A 26,763-nucleotide genomic window follows, 5' to 3' on the forward strand; every position below is an offset into this window, starting at 1 on the left:
AAAATAAAGTAAAATACAAAATCATGTAAAATATAAATGAATATACCTTTGTAAAGATAGTTTTATGGCTCTATCACATTCAGACTTTTATGAAAATATTCATTATGTATGTGGGTAAAAACTAAAAATATCAAACAAGAGATATGGAATGGATGGTTGAAAATCTGATCTTTACCATCCTATCATATTATACCCTACCTCTGAGTGCAGAGGCCATACTGGTAATGGTTTATCTCCCCATCTGGGAAGAAGAGAGACCTTGTTTCAGTCATCTTTCCTCAAAGCACCCTAAACAGTCTTAGTACATAAATCTCTGCTCCAAATAAGAGTATAAGGGAATATACTGAATATATTTTAAATAAAATTCACCCAGTAATTTATATTGAGTGACAAATCAGTAGGTATAGCATTAGGCCTTGAAAAAATAGAAACAAATAGAGATACATTAGAATAAAATAAAATAAATAGAAATGAAAATTAAGTCAGGAGTCAGTGGAGAATCCAGAGGAAATAAAATAAAAATAAATGTAAAAAAAAATAAAATCATAAATATGACTTTAGAAAAGATGACAGATATGGAAAATGTGACTGAAGAGGTTGCTAGTACTACAGAAAAAAAAAACCAAAAGAGAAAAATACTCTAAAATAAAAGAAGAAAACTTTGTTAAAACAAAGACCTAAATCTGCCCATTGAAAGGAAACGCTGTGCTGCTTGAAAAATTAACACAAAATAATCAATACCAAGCTCTAGCCCAGTGAAGTTCCACAAATATATGAGCATCCAAATAAAAGCACTGAATCACTTATAAGGACTGGAGAAAGAGATCACACTGTCTTAAGAATTTTCCAGAGCAGTCTTTAAGGCAAGAAGACAGAAATCCATGTCTGCACATTCTGATATAATCCAAAAGTGTAATTAATACACCACCAAATAATACTGCAATTATAACAACAGCAAAAAGATAGCCTTGAGAATATAAGAGCTTCAGGAAGAAGCACCTTGTAAAACAAAAACAAATAATAACAGCCAAAAACATTCGCTGAAATGCAAACAAAATAATATCAATATAGAGAATGCAGGGGTGGAGAGACTGTTGCCACAGTATTGAAGACAAAAATTAAATAAGGTTAAGTATTTGTAAGATATACATCTATGGTCAGATGAAGTGAAATCAACTGTGATAATTATGGTTTCACAGCTAAAAGCAAGCAACAGAGAAATTCTTAAAGGAGACTACATAAATTATGAGAATTTTAGTGTAACTTTTGCTTGCACCTGCTCTAGGCTAATGCTGGTCTAGGTACCGCGACTCAGGAAATCATATTGGTGTCTTGCATTGTCTAATCACAACAGCATGTTAAGTTGCTTCCCTATTGGACTCAACTATCATCTGTTCCTCTCTAAGATATATATTTTTAATTAAGTACCAGACATGGTGTCCAACTCATGGGAAGAACTAAGTGTTACTCCAATGGGAATAACACAAATGCACCACTCTGAAATGAATGAACTAAGCACTTTTAATGTCCAAGGTCTAGATGCTATTGATAAAAGTACAGTGATAAAGTAGAAGGCAGTGATAACATCTTACATTCCTTCTTCTCCCTACCTTGTTCCCAAGGTAAGACACAATGTTCATGGGATGTGAGTCCTCATAATTTTGTGTTTTGCTGGGTAAAGCCAAGGAACAGATAACACAGAACAAAAGGACAGAATAGTATTCAGAGGAATAAAAGAAACACATTGCATATCCAGAAAATATCTTTAAAAAGATGTGTAATGAACTGGTAACAAAAATCACTTCCAAAAAAGAGACTGCAGATTAAAGAAAGTGATGAAAAAAGACTGTTTTTATTCTACATAGTTTTTTTTATTTTTAATAATTTACCATGTCCATGTATTAACTATTCAAATGAAGTAATAACTCAAATAACCTGAACAAGCAACAGATACTCCAGAATATTCCTTTATGTAAAAATTTATTTAAAAGAAAAAAAGAACTGTTGCAGACAATAGGACCGACAATAGGAAACAAAGAAGACGTGACAACTAAATGTAATTTGGTATCCTGGATTGGATCTTGAAATGGAAAAAATACACTAGTGAATAACCTTCTGAAATTCAAATCAAGCCTGGAGTTTAGTTTTGGGAGTGGGGGTGGGGGTGGGAAGGAATTACAAAGTACTGGTTTTTTTTTCTGACTGTAAAGTCAATTTACATCTTATTGGAGGTGTCCCTGCTTTGTTTTGAATGAATACACAGCTTAAAATAAAAAGATAAAGGTCTCAGAAGAAATGATCTCAAATATATTGCAAAAGATAAAGGTCTGAACTTATCCAGTTTCAACTCCAATATGTATATTTTTAAAGTCATACCTTCATTCTTCCAACATGAAAAAAGCTAAACAAAGTGAAAATCACCCGATGAGAAAATCAAGGCGAAAAGGTAAACTGCCACCATCAAGTCTGGAGAAAAAGGTGAATACCGAGAATCACAGCTAAGACAGTCTTGACTGCAGCAAAAGCTACTAGAGCCACAGACTTAGGGAACACTTAAATGGTAGTTCGACAAATTTCTGGAGGTTGGACACTGGAAAATTCCTATGGCCCAGTCATAGGTGGGCCCTCACACTTTTATGGACTTTACCTCCAGGAATCTAACCAGACTCTCAAAGAGCCAAAAACAAAAAACAAAAAACAAACAAACAAACAAAAAACCTTCTATTTTTAGCAAGAGAAGGGGAAAGGTAACCCTTTATGCCTAGGGCATTATCCATAACAAAGAGCTACTCTGTAGGGAGAAAAAATAATTGTAAGACCCATATCTTCCTGGAAGCATGCTCTAGCCTTCTTCTCTCACCTAGGAGGTGGGGAAAAAAAGGCTAAGACGTTTTGAAAGTAATAGTCCAGGTACTTAAATCCATTAAAAGTCCAAGATGTACTCAGAAGATTATACAACACTAAACAAACATTTCCAACACATCAGTAAGACTCTAAAATCACAACAGTGGGTTACAATTTAAAAAGTTTCAAGAAACAGAACCTAGTGAGGAATAATTCCTTAGGAAAACCCAAAGACAATAAAGTGGGGAAAGAGGGCATTAACGAAATCTGACATTGCTAGTACCCGCAGCTACAGGAAACAGAAGTACGGTCTAGTTCCCAGCCATATTAACATTAAATCTCATACTAAAGACCTATTTACCTCAACTTCTATTACCTTATATATCATGTCCTGAACTCAGCAAAAAAAAAAAAAAAAAAAATAGTGTGTACTAGCAGCAAATTAAAAATGTAGCCTAAAAAGGCAAAGCCAGCAAAATTGGACTTAGATATGACAGAGATTTTTGAAATATCAGAGATTAAAATAATGATGATTAACATGGTAAGGGCTAAAATGGAAAAGTAAACAACATACAAAAACAGAGAAGGTAAGCAGTGAAATAATTAAGAAAAAAAATTTAGGGGCGCCTGGGTGGCTCAGTCGGTTAAGCGGCCGACTTCGGCTCAGGTCATGATCTCGCGGTCCGTGAGTTCGAGCCCCGCGTCGGGCTCTGTGCTGACAGCTCAGAGCCTGGAGCCTGTTTCAGATTCTGTGTCTCCCTCTCTCTGACCCTCCCCTGTTCATGCTCTGTCTCTCCCTGTCTCAAAAATAAATAAACGTTAAAAAAAAAATTTTAAAAAAAAGAAAAAAAAAAAGAAAAAAATTTAAATGCTAGAAATCAAGAACACTGTAACAGAAGTAATGTGTTTGTCCAGGTACCTGGGTGGCTCAGTCAGTTAAGGGTCCGACTTTGGCTCAGGTCAGGATCTCCCGGTTTGAGTTCAAGACCGGCGTCAGGCTCAGAACCTGGAGCCTACTTCAGATTTCTTCTCCCTCTCTCTCTGTCCATCCCCCACTCACACTCTGTCTCTTGCTCTCTCTCAAAAATAAATGAACTTTAAAATTTTTTTAAATAAATAAAAAATAAATTAAAAAAAGAAATAATGTGTTTGATAGGCTCATCAGAAGACTAGACGCAGCGTAAGAATCATTAAACTTAATAGAAATTTCCCAAACTGAAATGCACAGAAAAAGAAAGGGGAAAAAAGAACATAAAGGCCAACAACTATGGGATGATTACAAAAAAGTGTAACATACTTGCATTAGAATACCAGAGGAACCTAAACCCAAAGCCCCATACACATTTAATGTAATCTCTATCAAAATACACCAGCATTTTTCAGAGCTAGAACAATCCTAAAATTTGTATGGAACCAAAGAAGACCCCAAAGAGCCAAAGCAATCCTGAAAAAGAAAAGCAAAGCCGGAGCATCACGATGCTGGACTTCAAGCTACATTACAAAGCTGTAGTCATGAAGACAGTATGGTACTGGCACAAAAATTAGATGCATAGGTCAATGGAACAGAGGAGAAAACCCAGAAATGACCCCACAACTATATGTTCAACTATTCTTCAACAAAGCAGAAAAGAATATCAAATGGAAAAAGACAATCTCTTCAACAAATGGTGTTGTAAAAATTGGACAGCAACATTCAGAAGAATGAAATGAAATTGGACGACTTACACCATACACAAAATAAATTCAAAATGGATTAAAGATCAAAAAGTGAGACAAGAAAGCATCAAAATCCTAGAGGAGAACAAAGGCAGCAACCTCTTTGACCTCGGCCACAGGAACTTCTTACTAGACACATCTCCGGAGGCAAGGGAAGCAAAAACAAAAATGAACTTTTGGGACTTCATCAAGGTAAAAAGCTTCTGCACTGCAAAGCAAACAATCAAAAAAGAAACTGAAAGGCTATGGAATGGGAGAAGATATTTGCAAATGACATATCTGATAAAGGGTTAGTATCCAAAATCTATAAAGAACTTATCAAACTCGACACCACCAAAACAAATAATCCAGTGAAGAAATGGGCAGAAGACATGAATAGACATTTTTCCAAAGAAGACATCCAGATGGCTAACAGACACATGAAAAGGTGCCACACATCACTCATCATCAAGGAACTACAAATCAAAGCTATGATGAAATACTACCATACACCTGTCAGAATGGCTAAATGAACAACACGGGGAAAAAACAGGTGTAGCAAGGATGGGGAAAAAGGGAAACCCTCTCACACTGCTGGTGGGAATGCAAACTGGCGTAGCCAATCTGGAAAATGGTATGGAAGCTCCTCAAAAAGTTAAAAATAGAACCACCTTACAAGCCAGAAATTGCACTAAGTATTTACCCAAAGGAGACAAAAATACTGATTCGAAGGGCAGCATTATCAACAGCAGCCAAATTATGGAAAAAGCCCCAATGTCCATCTACTGACGAAGGGATAAAGAAGTACACACACACACACACACACACACACACACACACACACACACATACATAGTGGAATATTACTCAGCCACCAAGAATGTAATCTTGTCATTTGCAACAAAACGGGCAGAGCTAGAGTGTATTATACTAAGTGAAATAAGTCAGAGAAAGACAAATACCATATGATTTCACTCATAAGTAGAATTTAAGAAACAAAATAGATGAGCATAAGGGAAGGGGAAAAAAAGACAAGGAGGCAAACTGTAAGAGACTCTTAACTATAGAGAAACAGGATTGCTGGAAGGCAGGTGGGCCAGGGATGGGCTAAATGGGTGATGGGTATTGAGGAGGGCATTTGTTGTGATGAGTGCTGGGTGTTATATCTAAGTGATGAATCACTAAATTCTACTCCTAAAACCAATATTATATCACATGCTAACCATCTAGATTTTAAGTAAAAACTTGTAAAATAAAAAGGAAATACTTATACATTTGTGAATATACATGAGTTAATATACACAAGTATATTTCTTTGATCTGTTACCTGAGAGGGAATGAAAGAAACAACACCCAGTAGCAAATTTACTGCCTAGCTCCCAGATCTTGGTTTCTAGTACAATTCTCCAATAAAAAGATAAAGGGGTCTTTGGAGAAATGGCTGATTCTAACGCCTTGCAGGGAATATACAATATAAGCCTGGAACATCCTGAAATGCCAGAAGTTAATTAAGTGCTTAAACACTCACACACACACACACACACACACACACACACACACACACACACACACTGATGAAAGTATGTCAAAGGGCACAGGAACCAAGCACAAGAATTCCCAAAGGCCTAAACTGGAAAAATATGAACAACAAAATAATGAAACTAGTATTGGCTTAAAATTTAAAGTATAAAATACCCATGAGCCTATACTGATATAAATAAATGATTGATAAATTAGCAAATGGGGAAGTAGAGACAAATATCCTATGCAAAGGAATTCCAAAGAAATTAAATAGATACCCCCACCCTCATCGAAGAGAAGCATGACTTGTCACTCTTTTTAAATGTACTGCACATATGACTCCCTTCCAAAGAAAATTCCAGGGATTACATTAAGGCAGAAACTTTACAGTGGAGAAAGCTGACAAACTCTAGTTAAACCAGGCAATCAACTTCAACACCAACAGTCAGAAATCATGTTGATGGTAGGTACTCTTGGTATGATGTGATGAAAATGGCACTTCATCTCTGTGATCTTCCTCTTGAAAAACCCATAGCTCCAGTCTGAAGAAAGCATCAGAAAAATTTTAACAGAAAAACAGACACCTACAATATATCTGACTTGTACTCATTAAATTGTCAGGATCATCAAAAACAAGGAAACAAGGAATGTCTAAGAATCTCTTACAGCCAAGAGCTTAAGGAGACAAGACAATCAAATGTAGTGTGGTATCTGGTATGGGACCCTGGAGGAGAAAAGGGACATTAGGTAAAAATGAAAGAAACATCAATATTTGAGGAAGGAGTATATATATATGAGACATTTTTACTCAATTTTCCTGTGATATACAACTCTTATAAAATTAAACTCTATTAATAAAACTAAAAGAGAAAAATATGAAAGACATGATCACCGGTTTGGAAAATAATCTGTTTAGTGTAGAATTATATGGAAGACTGAGGGGTTAACAACTCAAAAGAGCAGGGCACCTGGGTGGCTCAGTCAGTTAAGCATCTGACCAGCTCAGGTCATGATATCACCGTTTGTGGGTTGGAGCCCCAGGTCGGGCTCTGTGTTGACAACGTGGAGCCTAGAGCCTGCTTCGGATTCTGTATCTCCCTCTCTCTGTGCTCCCCCCCCCCCACACACACACACTGTCTGTCTTTCTCTCTCTCTCTAAAAAATAAATAACATTTAAAAATTTTTTTAAAAAACTCAGAGATCTATTATTTGACATAGCCAGAGAATGGGGGGTTCTGGATGGTCACATATGTTATATATACATGAAGTATCTATTTGTACTTTAAGTACTGGGGCACTTGGGTGGCTCCATCAGCTGAACATCTGACTCTTGATTTCAGCTATGGTCAGGATCCCCATGTCATGGAATTGAGCCCTGTGTCAGACTCCGTGCTGAGCATACAGCCTGCTTGGGATTCCCCCTCTCCCTCTCTCCCCTTCTCCTGTACCCTAGTCATGCCCCCCCCCTCTAAATTAAAAAAAAAAAAAAAAGATATGAAGAAGAGCCATCATAGTTGCCACTATTATGTATAGTCTCTGTTATTCACAGCTAAACTCTACTGATTCCAGATACTGGATACCTTCTTGTAAAGTCCACCAATGCTGATGCTGAAAATTGGGTGTATCATCTGCTAAGCTTGCCAGTATAGACTCTGCAGAATCTGCCTCTTTCGGTCACCAGTTTCTGAGTCAGATACTTGTGACTGGTAGAACCTACGTCATGCGATGATGCTTTAGCCACAGAGGAGGTTGAGAGATTTTTTTTTGGCTTTCGTAATGTGGAGCTGGGACTTGAATAAGGGGGGATTTTCCAAACACAGGAAGAACACTTGGAGATTTTCAAAAGCTATAAAAAGTGTTTGTTACAGTGATTACTATGAGGAAAATCCCCCACTGAACAAGAATAACCACCAGATGTCTTGAGTTTACTATTTAAAATACATTTTTATATTAATTTTGTAAAGCTTAGAACTGATCATTCAAGATGTTCTTTTCATAGTACATAGTGACGGGAATCACATCATCTGCCAAAAAGGCAGCCATAATATTGTGTTTTCTTTGTAATGTGAATTGATGTGAAATGACTCATTATAACAAGATGAATTGATAATTGTATTTTTGCCTCACCACACTGAAAGTGCTTAGCCCTCTGATTAAAAGAGGTCCTTAGTACACTTCCTCTACCCCAGACACCTAGTAACCCTATAACCTAACAACCCAGTCTAACACAAATCTATCCCTGTAGCCCTAGAAAATTACTGGACAAAAAGCAAAGTAAGAAAGAAGTACATATTGTGCATTATTCTATATAGTACACGGATAATAATTAGAACACAGGTGATATAGGTAAAAGGGAATGCTCTGTTCGTCTATTCTGTTTCTCTTTCTTTCTCACACACACACACACACACACACACACACACACACACACACACACACACTGCTTGACACTTTTAAGGGTCTGAGCTTGAAAAATGATATTGTATGATGTTGTATCTTCTTGCAGTCTAAGAAGTCACACCTGAGTCCTGGGGACAAAGAGCTTATCTGTTTCCCTTGGGCTCTTCCAGAAAGACAAAGTGGCCATTTCTACACAGGCTTCTTCCATTGTTTGGATTTCAACCAAGGCTTGGAACATGTCTGGCCTTAACCTAAGTTATTTGCATAAAAGCCAATAAAGAAATCCAGAAAATCAATTAAGTCCAGCTCCTCTCTACTTCTGTAGGACTTCAGTAACTGAAAATCCTGGGTTTTCTTGTTAGTAAAATTAGAAAGCCTTTTCCTCATAGGATCGCCATGTAAATTAAATGAGGTAATAGATGTAAAGAGCACAGTCCAGAATACAGTACTTTATGCTGTTGTTTCCAACTTGCTCTCCTCTCCCTCCTTGAGCCTCTCTTTTCTTTTTTTTTTTTTAATTTTTTTTTCAACATTTATTTTTTTTGGGGACAGAGAGAGAGCATGAACGGGGGAGGGGCAGAGAGAGAGGGAGACACAGAATCAGAAACATGAGCCTCTCTTTTCTTGATCAAAACAAAGTTTCTTTTTCTAAAAGTTTTGTTTCTTTGTGCTTCATCAGTAAACACTATCTCTTAGAGGCTCACTGCTTTGAGTACTTTGGGATAATTTTTGAATACCATGAAGAGCTAAAGAACTTTTCTGTTATTGTTCTTTATCCTTAGTATGTTTGTTATTTTACAGACTAATAATTTTTCAAATGTGTGTAAAATGAATTCAGTTTCTCTACAATATGTCAATAGAACAGGTAATTCATATGGCCAGTGCTGAGAATCTATGGTCTGAGTCCTTGAAATTTATAGTAACAGTGACTGTGAAATATATGACAAGCACTTTACTAAGAGTTTTAGGAAATTATACTGACATATGCTAATCCTCTTAATAATCTAAATATTTGCTATTATCATCATCATGACTTTCTCAGTTATGCAATTTAAAACTTGAATGTAATGTGACCTCCCCAAGAATAATAATTAGAACAGGCATTCCAACCTACGTATATCTGAAGTCAAAGCCCAGCACACTATACAGACTCAATAATAAAGTCACAAAAGCTAAGCCTAAAGCTGTCTGTGCTTTCTGTGAAACTTTTCTCAAGAATGTAGAACAATAACCCTGAGAATTCCAGAATCAATCTAAAAAGTAATGTCTCCCGTCTTCCCGAGTGGCTGCTTTCACAACATATAGCTAATGGTGCCCATTATAGCAGCAGAGACAGAGACAGCCAACAGTAAATCTTTCTCTTTTACAGCTGGCTCTGGTTTAGGAAGATTTACTTTTATAACAGCTGTGAAGACTTCTACCTTATCAACCTCTACTCCTTTAATACCTTTCTCCCAAACCTTTTTTTTACAGGCTCTCCTAGTAATGATAGGTCCTAAGGGTCAGAACTAAAAATACCTTCTCTGTAACTCTAAAAGTGTTTGATATTGACAAATTACTTTTATTGTCTTAGCTCAGTTTTGGAATACCCTTGATTTTACTTTGAAAAGTTTTTACAGTGTGGATTCTGGCATGTGAAATTAGAATGATTTTTAACTTTGCTTGTGACAGTAAATCTCTCATTTCCTTATTGGTTCTATTGTTTATATCAATGCAGATCTCTTTCCTTCTAGAGTCTAAATTCATGGGTCATATGTCATCTAAATCTCTTAATCTGGTGAAAGATTAATTCTAATTCCACAACTTGAGCTGGATCATATTCTTTTCCCTTCGATAAGTGTCCCTTCATTGAGAGATAAAAGTCTATAAAAAAACACTCTGCAGGGATAAAAAGAGGCTCCTCAAAGTGGTGAGAGGACTTAAGGGTTTCAATTTCTTACACATCCAACTAGAGCTTACTGCAGCATAGAAGGAAGATAAGGAGGTGACAGAAAACCAGAGGAGAGGTCATGCTTTTTACTGCCTATAAAAGTATGTGTGCTATAGGTTTGGGACATGCCCTATTGGTCTAGCGTCCTGAAAATATAATTGCAACATCCTTCTCAGTGGACCAGTTGGGCAAAGACCTTATTTTTACTAACAATAGCCAGAATATAAAATAGCCTTATTTTTACTAGCAAGAGCCTAATCATGTTCACAGTAAGCAAGGGTTTAGCACACCAATGATTACCAGATATACAGGACTGAGCACCACAGGAAAAATAAACCATCAAGCCTATCCAAATATATGGCTTGAAGCCCACCACCCACATACATTTTGACCCATAGCAGCAGTAATAAATGAGAAAGGATATATTATAACCAATTGCTTTGTATCTATGGCCTATAGTCTTTAAATAACTTACAGAATTTTAAGTCCTAGTCTACTACTTTAACTACTCGAAGTATTTTAGTACTAAAGAACAAATTTCTTATTACAAAGTACTATTTTCTTGGAAGAGTATAATCCAAAGGAAGAAGATGATCCCAAGGATACCTTAGCAAGACTTAAAGCATTAAAAACATGTGTCTAATTGTTCGCCAGTATGCATTTATTTTCCACTCTCTTAAGAGGATGAAAACTTGTTTTTACTTTTTTTGTATCAACATTATAGAAGAAGAGGTTAGAACAACCCAACAGAATGCAATCGGGGATTCTGAACAATGCCTAATGACAGCATTTATGCATTATGATGTTATTATGACCAAGATAAAATAACACCATAACCTCAAAATTTTTAATATTAAAAAAATAAATGCACATTAAAATACAGTAAATATAATATTTAAGTAGTGATATTATTCCATCAGCCCATTTAATAAAATAATTCGGGCACCTGGGTGACTCAGTCGGTTGAGCGTCTGACTCTTGATTTCGACTCAGCTCATGACATCATGGTTCATGAGATTTAGCCCCATGTCAGGCTCTGTGTTGACAGCCTGGACCCTTCTTGGGCTTGTCTCTCTCTCCCTCTTTGTCTCTGCCCCTCCCCTACTTGCAAGCATGTACACGCTCTCTCTCTCATCATAAGTAAATAAACATTAAAAATGTGCTTTAAAAAATAATCAATTTAGAAATAGGTTGTAGATGCTAAATGTAAGTTTGAAATGTTCTGGCTTTTTATTTTATTTACGTATTTATTTATTTATGAGAATGAGTGATGGAGCACAAGCGGGTTTGGGACAGAGGGGCAGGGAGAGAGAAAATCTTAAGCAGGCTCCACATCCAGTATGGACCCAGACACTAGACTGATCTCAGGACTGTGGTCATGACCTGAGTAGAAAACAAGAGTTGGACTCTCAACTGACTGAACTACTCAGGCACCCTGTATTGGCTTTTTTTAAATTTAAATAAATGACTTTGTGTTACGCTTTTTTTTCAAAGTTCCCAACTGTAAAAGTTAATATAAATGTTTAACAATTTGGCCTGACACTTACATTAGTGGATTAGTTCTTGTTTATAAATCACTTTGAAGACCTAATTTGTTTAGTACTTCAGTTTATAAGTATATATATAAGCCTGGAGGTTAGTGTCCATAAGAAATCTTCCATTCTCTTAATTCTAGAAACTACAGAGCACAGAGAAAATGAAAAGACACCATGTTCCAGGCAAGTTTTGGGGGGAAATGACATTTACTGTCAGCAACCTTTCTCAAAAGACCTCAGACTGCCCGGAGTTTACTTGGAAACAAACCACACACACGTCTCTGAATGTACTACCCATTGTATCAAACGTCCTTCTAATACAGTATCTGTGCCAGTCAAACACTGTTTCCACAGCTTAGGATTCTCACATCATCCACATTCTTTACTTAGCAAACTCTGGTAAGTCCCTATTACTTCTACATATTCCTCAGCTTCGTTCACTGAGTTAAGCATTCTCTTCTCTACACTACCTCAATACTTTCTACAGAACCATTGTAAGATACTTCAGTATTTGTCAATTCAGTCTACCTTACTGTAACATCTGTTGTATTAGAACATGGATTTGGATGCTGAGACAGCATGGTCTGTGACTGGAAAAAAAAAAAAAAAACATCAGTTTTCTGTGAACCAAGCCAACCTAAGCATTTTACAGTCATTACTTCATTGAACCCCCACAACAAATATATGATGTTAATGATATGAATTGCACTTAAGAGATGAGGGAACAGCCTAAGCAAGATGAAGCAAACTGTCTAACTTTACACAGTGTGAAACAGGGCTGATTAGGTAAATCTATTTGCAGAGCCTGTACACCTTACCCTGTGGTGTCCGAGAAAACATTTGACTACTGATTCCTGCCACCTCTGAGAAGAAGGAAAAAAGGAAAAGAGGGGGGAAAACCCTCTTCTGTATCATTTGCTTATTGTCACCATGTTTCCGCTACCACCAATTTTAAGATACCGGTAAGTTGTCATTGTACATGGCTTTCAGAAGACACAGTTGGCCACCATGAGCCAGTACAAGCTGGCTTTGGCACATCGTTATCAGAGCAGTATGTTCTTTGCTTCTAATTTGTATTTTCACTCTGCCTCAAGCTTTGTACTATGTCTCCCATCAAATAGGTGCTCAAAAATCCGTGTTAATAAATAAATCCACTTACACTTATAAATTCGCTGGGACGTGGCTAATACACACAAACCTTGGTAAAATAACTTCCTGATGTTTGACCTTTTTAATCTCTGAAAAGGGGTCGCTGATAGTTAATCATTTAGTGGAATAAACAAATAGAATTTTAAAATAAAATAGAGCAATATATGTAGTCTAAGCAGTGATTAGTTTTTAAAATGGAAGACTTTTTCCTTTTAGTTCTTGCATCCTGACAAAACTAAATGGAGACTTTCATAATTAATCAGATAGTTCAATAAATGCTGACTAATAAGGTTCATATATTCGTTCAAACTTTCCTGTTCTTCTCATCTTTCTTCATATTATGGAAATTTAGCCAATATATCCAAATACAGTAAATCCATCAAATCTCCGTATTACTTTCATCAAAATTAAAATGCTTTCCATAATACCTAAGTCATTTAAATAAATCTAAATGTCTAAAAGAGTGAGTTATAAAGACCAAGCCCCTACTTCTAAGAACAAATACATTTTTAGCAGCAACGTAATTTCTATAATTACAAGTAAAAGCATCTGGAAATTACAGGAAATTTTATTTAAACTTGTGACATTTTTAGAAAATGTGTTTTCTATTCAGGTGTTTCAACATTTAGTTTATCCAAAACTAAGCCAAACAATAGTTTTTCGTTAAACTTAAAAATGTCATCATACTTTTCTGTTCCACTACCCTATATAAAATTAATTATAGCTGGTGAATGTGAAGAACTACATATTTTCTTTTGTATTTTCTTTTCAAAAATTGGATGATGAGCTTTGAGACATATACTAAATGGAAAATGTTCAAGAAAAGCACTCTAAACATGAGAGGATTTTCAATGTCAAAGTAATTATTTTCTGAAGTTAAAATTATTAGCGTTTTCAGCGCCTTTGTCTTTTATTCTTTACTTTCTGTGTATGTTCATTCGTTGGTGTAAAACTTTTATTCTGATCCTTTGAAGGCATTCCTCAACACTCATTAGTACAAGATCCTCAAGTGTTAGTGAGTAATAAAAGCAACCCCCAAAATACACCTTTGTCCTAATCCAAGGGAATACTCTAGTAGCACAAGAAAATTAGTTGTCTTTATTGAATCATATGGGCTTTGATCTGACTGCACTATTAAGCGGAGTCAAAATTTATGGTGTGATCAGGACACTGACGTAAGGAAACAACCACAAGTAAAATGATGGATAAAATGACCTGGTAAATCTATTCCTCGACTAAACTGTAGGATCCCATGGAATGACACTATAATTACATGGAAAGTAATTGTCATATATTTGCCAAGAAATTACATGGTTGACAGTACTCTTTGAAAATTGTTCTGCATTTCTAGTGCCAACAGCTATGTTAGCAGAAAATGAAATTAGAAACAACCACAGGAGGTGTTTTCTTCTCATTTAGAAAACTATTTCATTTAGGAAGTAAAATTTAATTTACAAGTAAATATTATAAAACTAAAAATAAAATGGAATGACTTAGAAACGTTCGTAAAAGTTATTGTTATTTGGTATAATGTTGGCTTTATGGGGGGAAAAAAGTCATTTACTACATGTCAAGCTAATTATATATTCTACTTTGCAAGTGCCAGTACTATAAAACCATCTTTCCCAGGTTATTCCTTACAAACAAATGAATGTGTTAGATTCCAAGAGGCCCAGATAGAAAAAAACTATGTTTTTTAAAGTCTATAACATCTTTCCCAAAATAATATAAAACACTCCTTTTAAGAATTAGGAGTTAATACCTTAAGATAAGAACAGTTTTTAATCCAGAACTATTTTCAAATTAGCAAATGTGTGGTTTTATGTTCTCCCATGTTGTGGCATAAATGAGGACCTCTTAGAAACCAAAAGCACCAACTAAAACTAAGACAGTTTGCAAGTAATCATTTTCCCCCAAAATGCCATAAGTGTTAGTTGGCAAAAATCTCGAGTTATTAGTTATACAAACCCAATGTAAATAAAGCACACTTAAAACCAATTTCTTACTACATATATCTGGTCCCTTAAACTTTAGCACTACTCTAAATTCTCATCTACATGACAAAATTCAAAACAAAGAGATATTTAAACATGCTCTCAACAATTTACTTCAGGTTATTTAATGAATTATATTCTCTAGCCAGGGCATTTAATTAATAAGTTATATACTACCCCCATATAAACATATTTCCTTTGTTGGTTACGTCAAAATATATGGCAACCAAGTAAAGTATTTAGTGTCAAAGAAATAAAGTTTCCTTCTCACTTTTAACTTTACATTTCACTCAAGACATTAATTTTATTGCCAAAAGTAAGATAAAATGCTCTCTATTATGCTGCAAATAAAGCAGTGTACAAAGTATTATTTTTAGGGACAATTGGGTGGCTCACTTGGTTAGTTGTCTGACTCTTGATTTTGGCTCAGGTCATGATTTCATGGTCGTGAGATCAAGCCTCACATTGGACTCAGCTTTGGGCATAGAGCAAGCTTAAGAATCTCTCTCTCCTTCTCTCTCTGGCCCACCCTCTTGTCTCTCAAATAAATAAATAAATAAATAAATAAATAAATAAATAAATAAATAAATAAAACTGTATAATTTATAGTAGCTAGCATTTTTTTAAAGAAAAGAGATATAAAGAGGATTATGTATAGAAACATTTACCTCCATGTACATAACACATAAAAAGGTTTATATAGAAATTAGAAATGCTGATTATCTCTAGGAAGGATTACTGAATAATTGAGACACAGGAGTGAGGAAGAGCTTTAAATTTCATGAAGTTTTTTTTTTTTTACAACTTTTTTTAAAGTTTATTTATTTTGAGATAGAGAGCGAGGATGGGAGGAACAGAGAGAGAGGGAGAGGGAGGGAGAGAGGAAGGGGGAGGGGGAGATAGACAGAGACAGAGACAGAGAGAAAATATGAAGCAGACTACATACAGTCAGCACAGAGCCCAGTTTGGGGCTTGAACTCACAAGCCCCAAAGTTGAGTCATGACCTGAGCCAAGATCAAGAATCAAATGCTTAGCTGACTGAGCCACCCAGGTATCCCTACAACTTTTAAATTTTATACCATGCCCATAAATTATTTACTTCAAAATAAATTTTAAAAAGGAATCAAATATGTGCGGCTTTCTCTTTAGTGAAGGGACTGCAGAACTGAGATCAAACTCTGAAATCAGAAGACTATAGGACTAAGGTGCCTGGGTGGCTCAGTCAGTTAAGCATCCCACTCTTGATTTTGCCTCAGGTCATGATCTCGCAGTTACTGAGTTTGAGCCCCATATAGGGCTTTGTGCGGACGGTAGATGCAAACTGCTTGGATTCTTTCTGTCCTCTCTCTCTGCCCCTCCCCCTGCTCATTCTCTCTCTGTCAAAATAGATGAAATTTATTTAAATTTTTTAAATGAAGTTTATGTCAAATTGGTTTCCATACAACACCCAGTGCTCATCCCAACAGGTGCCCTCCTCAATGCTCATCATCCACTTTCCACTCCCCCCCCCATCAACCCGGAGTTTGTTCTCAGTTTTTAAGAGTCTCTTATGGTTTGCCTCCTTCCCTCTCTGTAACTTTTTTTATTCCCCTTTCCCCTCCCCACTGGTCTTCTGTTGAGTTTCTCAGAATCCACATACGAGTGAAAACATATGGTATCTTTCTCTGCCTGACTTATTTCACTTAGCATAACACTCTCCCAGTTCCATCCATGTCGCTACAAATGGCCAAATTTCATTCTTTCTCATTGCCAAGTAGTATTCCATTGTATATATAAACCACATCTTCTTTACCTATTTGTCAGTTGATGGACATTTAGGCTCTTTCCGTAATTTGGCTATTGCTGAAAGTGCTGCTATAAACAAGCAGGGGTACAAGTGCCCCTATGCATCAGCACTCCTATATCCCTTGAGTAAATTCCTAGCATTGCTATTGCTGGGTCATAGGGTATATCTATTTTTAATTTTTTTTTTAATTTTTTTAATGTTTATTTATTATTGAGAGAGTGAGACAGAGCATGGGCATAGTAGGGGCAGACAGAGGAGGAGACACAGAATTTCAAGCAGGCTCCAGGCTCTGAGCTGTCAGCACAGACTCCGACACAGGGCTCGAACCCACCAACTGGGAGATGGTGACCTGCGAGATCGTGAGCGGAAGTCGGACGCCCAACTGACTGAGCCACCCAGGCGCCCCTTAAAGTTTTGAGGAACCTCCACACTGTTTTCCAGAGCAGCTGCACCAGTTTGCATTCCCACCAACAGTGCAAGAGGGTTCCCGTTTCTCCACATCCTCACCAACATCTATAGTCTCCTGTTTGTTCATTTTAGCTACTCTGACCAGCATGAGGTGGTATCTCAGTGTGGTTTTGATTTGTATTTCCCTGATGAGGAGCGACATTGAGCATTTTTTCATGTGTCTGTTGGTCATCTGGATGTCTTTAGAAAAGTGTCTATTCATGTCTTCTGCCCATTTCGTCACTGGATTATTTGTTTTTGGGGTGTGGAGTTTGGTGAGTTCTTTGTAGATTTTGGATACTATCCCTTTGTCCGATATGTCATTTGCAAATATCTTTTCCCATTCCATCGGTTGCCTTTTAGTTTTGTTGATTGTTTCCTTTGCAGTGCAGAAGCTTTTTACCTTGATGAGGTCCCAATAGTTTTTGATTCTAATTTCCTTGCCTATGGAAATGTGTCAAGTAAGAAATTGCTGCGGCTGAGGTCGGAGAGGTTTTTTCCTGCTTTCTCCTCTAGGGTTTTGATGGTTTCCTGTCTCACATTCTGGTCCTTCATCCATTTTGAGTTTATCTTTGTGAATGGTGTGAGAAAGTGGTCTAGTTTCATTCTTCTACGTGTTGCTATCCAGTTCTCCCAGCACCATTTGTTAAAGAGATCGTCTTTTTTTCCATCGGAATTCTTTCCTGATTTGTCCAAGATTAGTTAGCCATACATTTGTGGGTCCAATTCTGGAGTCTCTATTCTATTCCATTGGTCTATGTGTCTGTTTTTGTGCCAATACCATGCTGTCTTGATGATTACAGCTTTGTAGTAGAGGCTCAAGTCTGGGATTGTGATGCCTCCTGTTTTGGTATTCTACTTCAATATTCCTCTGGCTTTTCGGGGTCTTTTGTGGTTCCATACAAATTTTAGGATTGCTTGTTCTAGCTTCAAGAAGAATGCTGGTGCAATTTCGATTGGGATTGCATTGAATGTGTAGATTGCTTTGGGCAAAATAGATAAACTTTTTTTTAAAAATTTTGAAAAGATGACTGTAGGACTATGAAAAAGAAAAAAAATCCTTCTTTGGATTATAGGGAAAATTGGCACTTCTCATTTTGCAGAATGTAATAAAAACAACAACAAATTTTCTAAGGGTGCATAAGTAATTTTAAAATCAAGTCCTTGAAAGAGAAAGTGTCATGTAAGTCCAGAACCACACAGAATAAAGATGAACTTGGAATATCAACAAAGAGGATGGGTAGCAAATGTTTAACTTAGGGAAAAAAAAGAGATTGGGTTCACGACAACCATATAAGAAGATTCTGAGCTCACACCCTCCCATGGATACAAGAAGTATACAACTTCATATGGAATAATTTCCTCTGAAAAAGCCTCGAAAATTGAATGAACACAGTCTCCACAACAAAGGAAGAAAAGGAGAACATCACGACAGGTAAGAGAAGCAGAGACACTATCTCACCAAAATTCTCAACCCCAGGCATGGCAATCCACCAGCAAGAGGGAATCTAAAAATAGAGAACTTTCCTCTGAGACATGAGGGGTTTGTGATCTACATCAGAAACTCTTCAGATACTACACAAGAGAGATGAGCCCCTAAACACTGGGCTTTAAAAACCAACAGGAATTATATCCAACAACCATGGAAATGTAATGAATGGAGAATCTGTTTAAGGTCTGACAAAAAAAAGCTCACTTATCCAGGAACCCAGTGAAAAACAAAAACAAGGAAACACCAGTTTGAAAAGTACTTAGATCATATATGGAAGAGACTCACTTACTAATCTTAAAGCATCTACTGGGGAGACAGCAAACTGCTTGGATTTTCTCTGAGTGACAGAGACCCTGGCAGGTGCCATATTTGCAACTTCATTTTACCTTACTAAGATTGGTCTGGCAAGCACCATATTTAAACTATTCCTCTAAATTGCCTAAAGCATGTGGGCATACCAGCTGAGAAACTCACCCACGCATACAGGGCAACAACCCCTTGTAACTGAGATTGGAAACAGTCCAGCCCACTTCCATGCACCGGCACAGCAATGTGTCACAGCTGGGCTGGGTATCAGTCTTGCCTACCCCCACACTGTAACACACCACAGCCAGTCTGGTGCAACCCCACTCAGTACAGCTGCATGGTGCAGGAGCACCAACCCCAGTCCTGCCTACCACTGTGTCACAGACATGCCCCACCATAGTAGCCCACACAGAAGATGTCTCTTGATCATCTAGCTTTGGTGGTCAGATGGATGGGATTGGATTTCTGGGCTCCATGTGACATCTACATTGGTCTCTTCAAGACTGAGAGAGGTAGTTCGTTTGCCTAATACATAGAAACAGAGGGCCAGGCAAAATGAGGAGACAGAGGAATGTGTTCCAAATAGAAAAACAAAATATCAGAAAAAGACATTAATGAAATGGAAATAATCAATCTACTTGATAAAAAATTCAAAGTAATGGTCATAAAGATGCTCACCAAACTTGAAAGAAGATGCACATGAGAGATCCTCAACAAAGAGATAGAAAAAACATGGAAGATTCAAACAGCAGTTACAGAGCTGAAGAAAACAATAACTGAACCAAAAAATACACTATAGGGATTCAACAGCAGACTAGATGAAGCTATAGATTGGATCAGCAAGCTGGAAGACAAAGAAATAGAACTCACCCAGACAATGCAACAGAAAGAAAAGAAAACTTAAAACAACAACAACAAACAACAACTTGAAGGACCTTTGGGAAAACATCAAGCAGAACAGATTTGCATAATACGGGTCCCAGTAGGAGAAGAGAGAAAAAGTCCAGGAAAAGTACTTAAAGAAATATTAGCTGAAAACATCCCTAATGTGGAGAAGGAAACAGACATATAGATTTAGGAATCCCAGAGAGTTCCAAAAAGATGAACCCAAAGAGATCCACACCAAAACACAAGATGATTAAGGTAGTAAAAGTTAAAAGTAGCAAGAGAAAAGCAACATAACACATACAAGGGAAAACCCATAAGGCTATGGGCAAATTTCTTAGCAGAAATTTTCCAACCCAGAAGAGAGTGGCATGACATATTCAAATTGCTGAAAGGAAAAATTTCCAACCAAGAATTCTCTATACTACAAGGTTATCAGTTAGAATTGAAAAAGAGACTAAGAGTTTTCCAGATAAGTAAAAGGTAAAGGAGCTCTTCACCACTAAACTGTCCTACAAGAAATGTTAAAGGGACTTCTCTAAACTGAAAAGAAATGGCATTGCTAACAGGAAAACATACACAAGTAAAAATTTCATTGGAAATGAAAAATAGTAAAGTAGTTGATCAGTAACTAATAAACTAAGTATGAAGTTAAAAGACAAAGAAAGAAGAATTAACACAAACTACAATAATTAGGTAAGGGAAGCATAAAATAACAAGGTGAATATGTGACATCAAAACATAAAACACAGTAAGGGGAGAAAGAAAGTGAAGTTTTGTAATATGTGCAAAGTTAAGTTGCTATCACTCAAAATGTACTGGCATATACACAGGAAATTTTCGATGAACCCCACACTAATTACAAAGCAAAAGCTTACAGTAAAAACACAAAAAAAATTAGAAAGGAATATAAACAGCACTATGGAAAACCATCAAACCAGAAGAGAAAGAAGAGAGAGGAACTATGGAAACAACTGGAAAACAATTATCAAAATACCAGTGAGTACTTAATTCTCAAAAGTTACTTTAGATGAAAATGGACTAAATTCTCTTGTCAAAAGACAGAGTAGATAAATGGATTTAAAAAAATAACAAAAACAAAAACAAAAACAAGACCCATCTATATGCATCCTACAAAGACTCACTTTAGAATTAAGAACACAGAGGGGCCCCTGGTTGTCTCCATTCGTTGAGCATCTAACTTCAGCTCAGGTCATGATCTCATGGTTCCTGAGTTCGAGCCTCACTTTGGGCTTGCTGCTATCAGCACAGAGCCCACTTCGTATCCTCTTTCCCCCCACCCCTCTGTTCTTTCCCAACTTGTGCCCTCTCTCTCAAAAATAAATTGAAAAAAACATTTAAAAAATAAAAATTAAATTTGAGAAGGACACAGACTCAAGTGAAGGGTTTGAAAAAGATATTTCATGCAAACAGATATTAAAAGAAAGCCAATGTTGGGGCAGCTGGGTGACTCAGTTGGTCAAGTGTCCAACTTCAGCTCAGATCATGATCTCATGGTTTGTGAGTTTGAGCCCTGCATCAGGCTCTGTGCTGACAGTGCAGAGCCTGGAGCCTGCTTTGGATTCTGTGTCTCCCCCTGTCTCTCCACTTCCCATGCTCATGCTCTGTCTCTGTTTCTCAATAATAAATACACGTTAAAATTTTTTTTAATTTTTTTTAAATAAGGGAACATTGGCCTTAAATGACACATTAGACTAGATAGACTTAGTAGATATTATAGAACATTCCATCCAAAAGAAACAAAATAAGCATTCTTTTTTCCTAATGTTTATTTTGAGAGAGAGAGAGAGAGAGAGAGAGAGAGAGAGAGAGAGAGAGAGAGAGAAGGCACCTGTGAGGGAGAGGGGCAGAGGGAAAGAAAGAAAGAAAATCCCACACAGGCTCCATCCTTAGCATGTTGCCTAATGCTGGGCTTGCTCCCCCCATGTGAGATCATGACCTGAGCTGAAATCAAGAGTCAGATGCTTAACCGATTGAGCCACCCAGGTGCCCCCAAATATGCACTCTCAAGTGCACATGGAACATCCTCCAGGGTAGAGCACATAGTAGGCCACAAAGCAAGTCTCAATAAACTCAAGATTAAAATTATATCAAATAAACTCTCCCACCACAATGGTACAAAACTATAAATCAATTATAAGAAAACTTGAGAGACCATGAAAACACAGAGATTAAGCAACATGCTAGTAAGCAACCAATGACTTATCAAGAAATCAAAGAAATCAAACTATACCTAGGAACAAATAAAACCGAAGTACAACATACAAAAATCTTTGGAATACAACAAAAGTAGTTTTATGAGGGAAGATCATGTGAGGCACCTGGGTGGCACTGACAGTGCAGAGCCTGCTTAGAACTCTCTCTCTCTGCCCCTCCCCCTGCTTGTGCACTGCTCTCTCTCAAGATAAAATAAAAATAAAATAAAATAAAAAGGAAAGGTCATAGCAATACAGGCCTACCTCAAAAGTAAATCTCAAATAAATAATCTAGACTAACACCTTAAGAAGCCAGAAAAAGAAGAAAAAATAAAGTTCAAAGTCAGTAGAAGAAAAGAATAAAGATCACAGTGGAAGCAAATGAAATAGAAAAAGAGTAAGAAATTTTTTCTAAAATACAAAGTGTCAACTAAAGTATGAGATAGTTCTTTGAAAAGATAAACAAAATTGACAGACCTTTACCTAAACTAACCAAGAAAAAAAGAGAAATGGCTCTAATAAACAAATTCAGAAATAAAAGAGAAGTAACTGACAACCATAGAAATAAAATTATAAGTGACTACTACAATTATACACCAACAAAATGGACAACATAGAAGAAATGAATAAATGCCTAGAAACATACAGTCTTCCAGAACTGAATCAGAAACAAAAAATATCAACATAAATTACTAGTAAAGATAAGGAACCAGTAATAAAAAACCTTCCAGAAAACAAAAGTCTAGAACCAGATGGCTTCACTGGTGCATTCTACCAAACATTCAAAGATTTATTATCTACCCTTCTCAAATTCTTCAAAAAAACTGAAAAGGAAGGAATACTTCCAAACTGGTTTCCTGAGGCCAGCATTACTCTGATGCCCAAACTTGACAAGGACACCACAAAAAAAAAAGAAAGAAAGAAAGAAAGAAAGAAAGAAAGAAAGAAAGAAAGAAAGAAAGAAAGAAAGAAAGAAAATCACAAGCCAGCATTACTCCTAAACACTGATAAAAAAAATCCTCAATAAAATATTAGCAAACCATATTTATCCACACAAAGTTTCAAACACTATGATCAAGTGGAATTTATTCCAGGGATGCAAGACTGATTCAACATCCATGAATCAATCAACATGATACATCACACTAACAAAATGAAGGGTAAAAATTATAGGATCATCTCAATAGCTGCAGAAACTTCTTTTGACAAAATTAATATCCACTTGAGATAAAAAATAAACTCTCAACAAAGTGGTTATGTAGGCAATGTACCTAAATATAATAAAGTCTTCATATAACAATCCAACAGCTGACATCATACTCAATGATAAAAACTTGAAAGCTTTTACCCTAAGATCAGCTACAAGACAAGGATGCCCACAGAGTATTGGAAGTCCTAGCCATAGCAATCAGGCAGTAAAAATAAATAAGATGCATCCAAGTCAGACAAGAAGAAGTAAATCTTCCTGTAAATTGCAAATAGCATGATACTGTATAAAGAAAACACAAGGGAGTCAATCAAGAGTGTTAAAACTAAGAATGAGTTTAATAAAGTAGCAGAATATAAAAGCCAACATACAGAAATCTATGTCACTTCTACACACAAATAAATTATCAGAAAGAGAAATCAAAAAAGCAATCCCATTTATGATTACATAAAAATAATAAAATACCTAAGAATAAAATTAGCCAAGAAGGTCAAAGACCTCTACACTATTAAGAATGATGCTGATTAAAGAAATTGAAGACACAAATGAATGGAAACATATTTTTTCATGCTCATGGAGTGGAAGAATATTGTTAAAATGTTCATACTACCCAAAGCAATTTACAGATTTGATGCAATTCCTATCAAAATTCCAAAAGGATTTTAAACAAAAATAAAACAAGTAATTCTAAATATTGTTTGGAACAATAAAAAATCCCAAATAGCCAAAGACATCTTGAGAAAGAAGAGCAAAGCTGAAGACGGCATGCTCCGTGACTTTAAACTATATTTTAAAGCTGTACTAATCAAAACAGTATGCTAATGGCATTAAAAAACAGACACATAAATCACTGTAACAGAAATGAAAACCAATAACTAAATGTCCTATGCACATTTGGACAGTTAACTTATGACGAGAGCCAAAAAACATACAATGGAGAAAGGAGAGTGTTGGAAAAATGAGAGAGTCCATACAAAACAAACTGGACCATTATCTTATACATGAAAATTAACCCAAAATAGATTAAGACTTCAGATGAGAAACCATAAAATTCATAGAAGAAAAAAGGGGGTCAATTGTGAGAGATTGCAACTAGACCTTTAGGAGTGATCACTTTGTAGTACATTCAAATAGCAAATTAGGATGTTGTACACCTAAACTTTTTAAATGTTATATGCCAATTCTGCGTCATTTAAAAAAAGGAAGAGGAACAAATAGGACTAGTTCCCCAACATCCTCAGATACACACATACACAGTACATGCACACACACACAGTTCTCATTTGACTTTCTGAGACAGCTCACAGTGATCTTACCAACAGTTTCTCTCACAAGTGAGTCCCTAGTAGGCAGTTTTTGCTACATGGCACTAATTCTTTGAAATAATCCTAGTTTAAAATTGGTTAATCTGGTTCTTTTGTCAGGAAATGTCAGATTCCAAAAACCTGCCTATACTTTACCCTTGGTTTCTGTGAAGTTATCCTGTAAAAAAACCTTTTGATTCACTCTAGAACATTCTCAACTGGGATTTCTTGAGGGAATTAAGTCCCAGTTAATGCACTCAGGCCTCCATTTTTATGTGTGAATTAACTTCATTACCCTATGCATCTAGAATGGAGTTTGATGCGCATTACCCTTGGGAGGACTTGGGAAATAATCATGCAGATCATTTTCTGTTTATGATTCAAACAGGAAAAACGTCCCTTAGCCTGAGTTCCACTAAAGCCGCATAGTTTAAATGTCAAAGGGTAAATTCAAAATGACAATTTTCTATTTCAATTTTTCATACACTTCACAAAGGGATATGGAGACCGTACACTTCTTTGAAATATGGTATCTTCTTCCTTTGCTTTTTGTTTCACAACATACATAGTTGCTTCATTTTTTTTAACCTTGAAACTATTCTGAAACATTTTCCTTCCTTTCCTCATAATTCCATCCTGTCTCTCAATCTCCAAGGAGCTCGTGGGACACTACTTGCACTATAGTGCTGTACTTTAAGATTGTGGAATATGTACCCCCAAGTTCATAGAGTCCACAGGAATTGTAATTCTATTATTGTAAACTAGTCATGAGAATTTGCTGGTATGTTTGGTTCTTTCTATATCTATTTCTCCGTCTTAATTTTGGTCCTATAACTACTGAATCATAAATGCAATTTTTTTTGCCTAACTTCATTTAACTCAACTTTATTTTCATTACTGAGGACAGAAGGTTTCTAAATAATTTTGTGTCCATACCTACTGAAAGGCTTGCCTTGAAAAGAAAAATTCCAGTATTTGCAATGCTTATCTTTAAGGTTTTCTATATACATTAAAAAAGCGGCAGGATGATGACCACAAGCAGCAGCTACAAAAGGACTTCGACAGCATGAAGAAGTACTGTCAGATCATCCACATCGTCCCTCACACCCAGATGTGTGTCTGTTCCAGAAGAAGGCCCGCCTCATGGAGATCCAGGTGAATGGAGGTACAGTGGCTGAGAAGCTGGACTGGGCCCATGAGGCTGGAGCAGCAGGCGCCTATGAAACAAGTGTCTGGACAAAATGAGATGATTGTTGTCACTAGCGTCACCAAGGGCAAAGGCTACAAAGGGGTCACCAGCCGCTAACACACCAAGAAGCTAGGCCATGAAACACCGGGGACTGCACAAGCTTGCCTGTATTGGGGCATGGCATCCTGCCCCGTGGCCTTCTGCATGGCTCAGGCTGGGCAGAAAGGCTATCATTGCTGCCCTGTGATTAACAAGGAGATCAACAGGGCTATCTCATCACAGATGGCAAAGTGATCAAGAACAAGGCTTCCGCTGATTATTATCTAACAAGAAGATCAATCCTCTGGTGGCTTTGTCCACTATGGTGAAGTGACCCAAGACTTTATCGTGCCAAAAGCTATGTGGTAGGAACCAAGAAGCATTTGGTTACTTTCCACAAGTCCTTCTGGTACAGACTAAACAGTGGGCCCTGAAGAAAAATGACCTCAAGTTCATTGACACCACCTCCAAGATTGGCTATGGCCGACTCCAGACTGTGGAGGAGAAGAAAGTATTCATAGGACTACTTAAGACCCAATTGCAAAGGAAGAAAGAGCTTAATGTCAAGAGCAGATGGTGCAGGTGGTAGGATCTCAATAAAAATTAATTTCCAATGGAAAAACAAAGCAAAAACAAATACATGCTTTGAAAATATTTCTTCCAGTCCATAGCTTTTCATTCTCTTCATAGTGTCTTTCAAATTGAAATGTTTTTTAAGTTTGATGGTTTTTATTGATTGTGCTTTTGATTGTGGTATCTCAGAAATCTTTACCTAATATAAGATTACAAAGATTTTCTCCTATGATTTCCTCTAAAACTTTTG

The 26,763-nt window shown here is 36.6% G+C and overlaps 1 pseudogene; it reads left to right on the forward strand.

The window, feature by feature from the left end:
• Positions 1-2,391: 2,391 nt before the first annotated feature.
• LOC101100971 lies at positions 2,392-26,529 on the forward strand (annotated as a pseudogene).
• Positions 26,530-26,763: the final 234 nt, after the last annotated feature.

Source organism: Felis catus, chromosome B3, assembly GCF_018350175.1.
Source record: "Felis catus isolate Fca126 chromosome B3, F.catus_Fca126_mat1.0, whole genome shotgun sequence".
Taxonomy (NCBI): Eukaryota; Metazoa; Chordata; class Mammalia; order Carnivora; family Felidae; genus Felis; species Felis catus.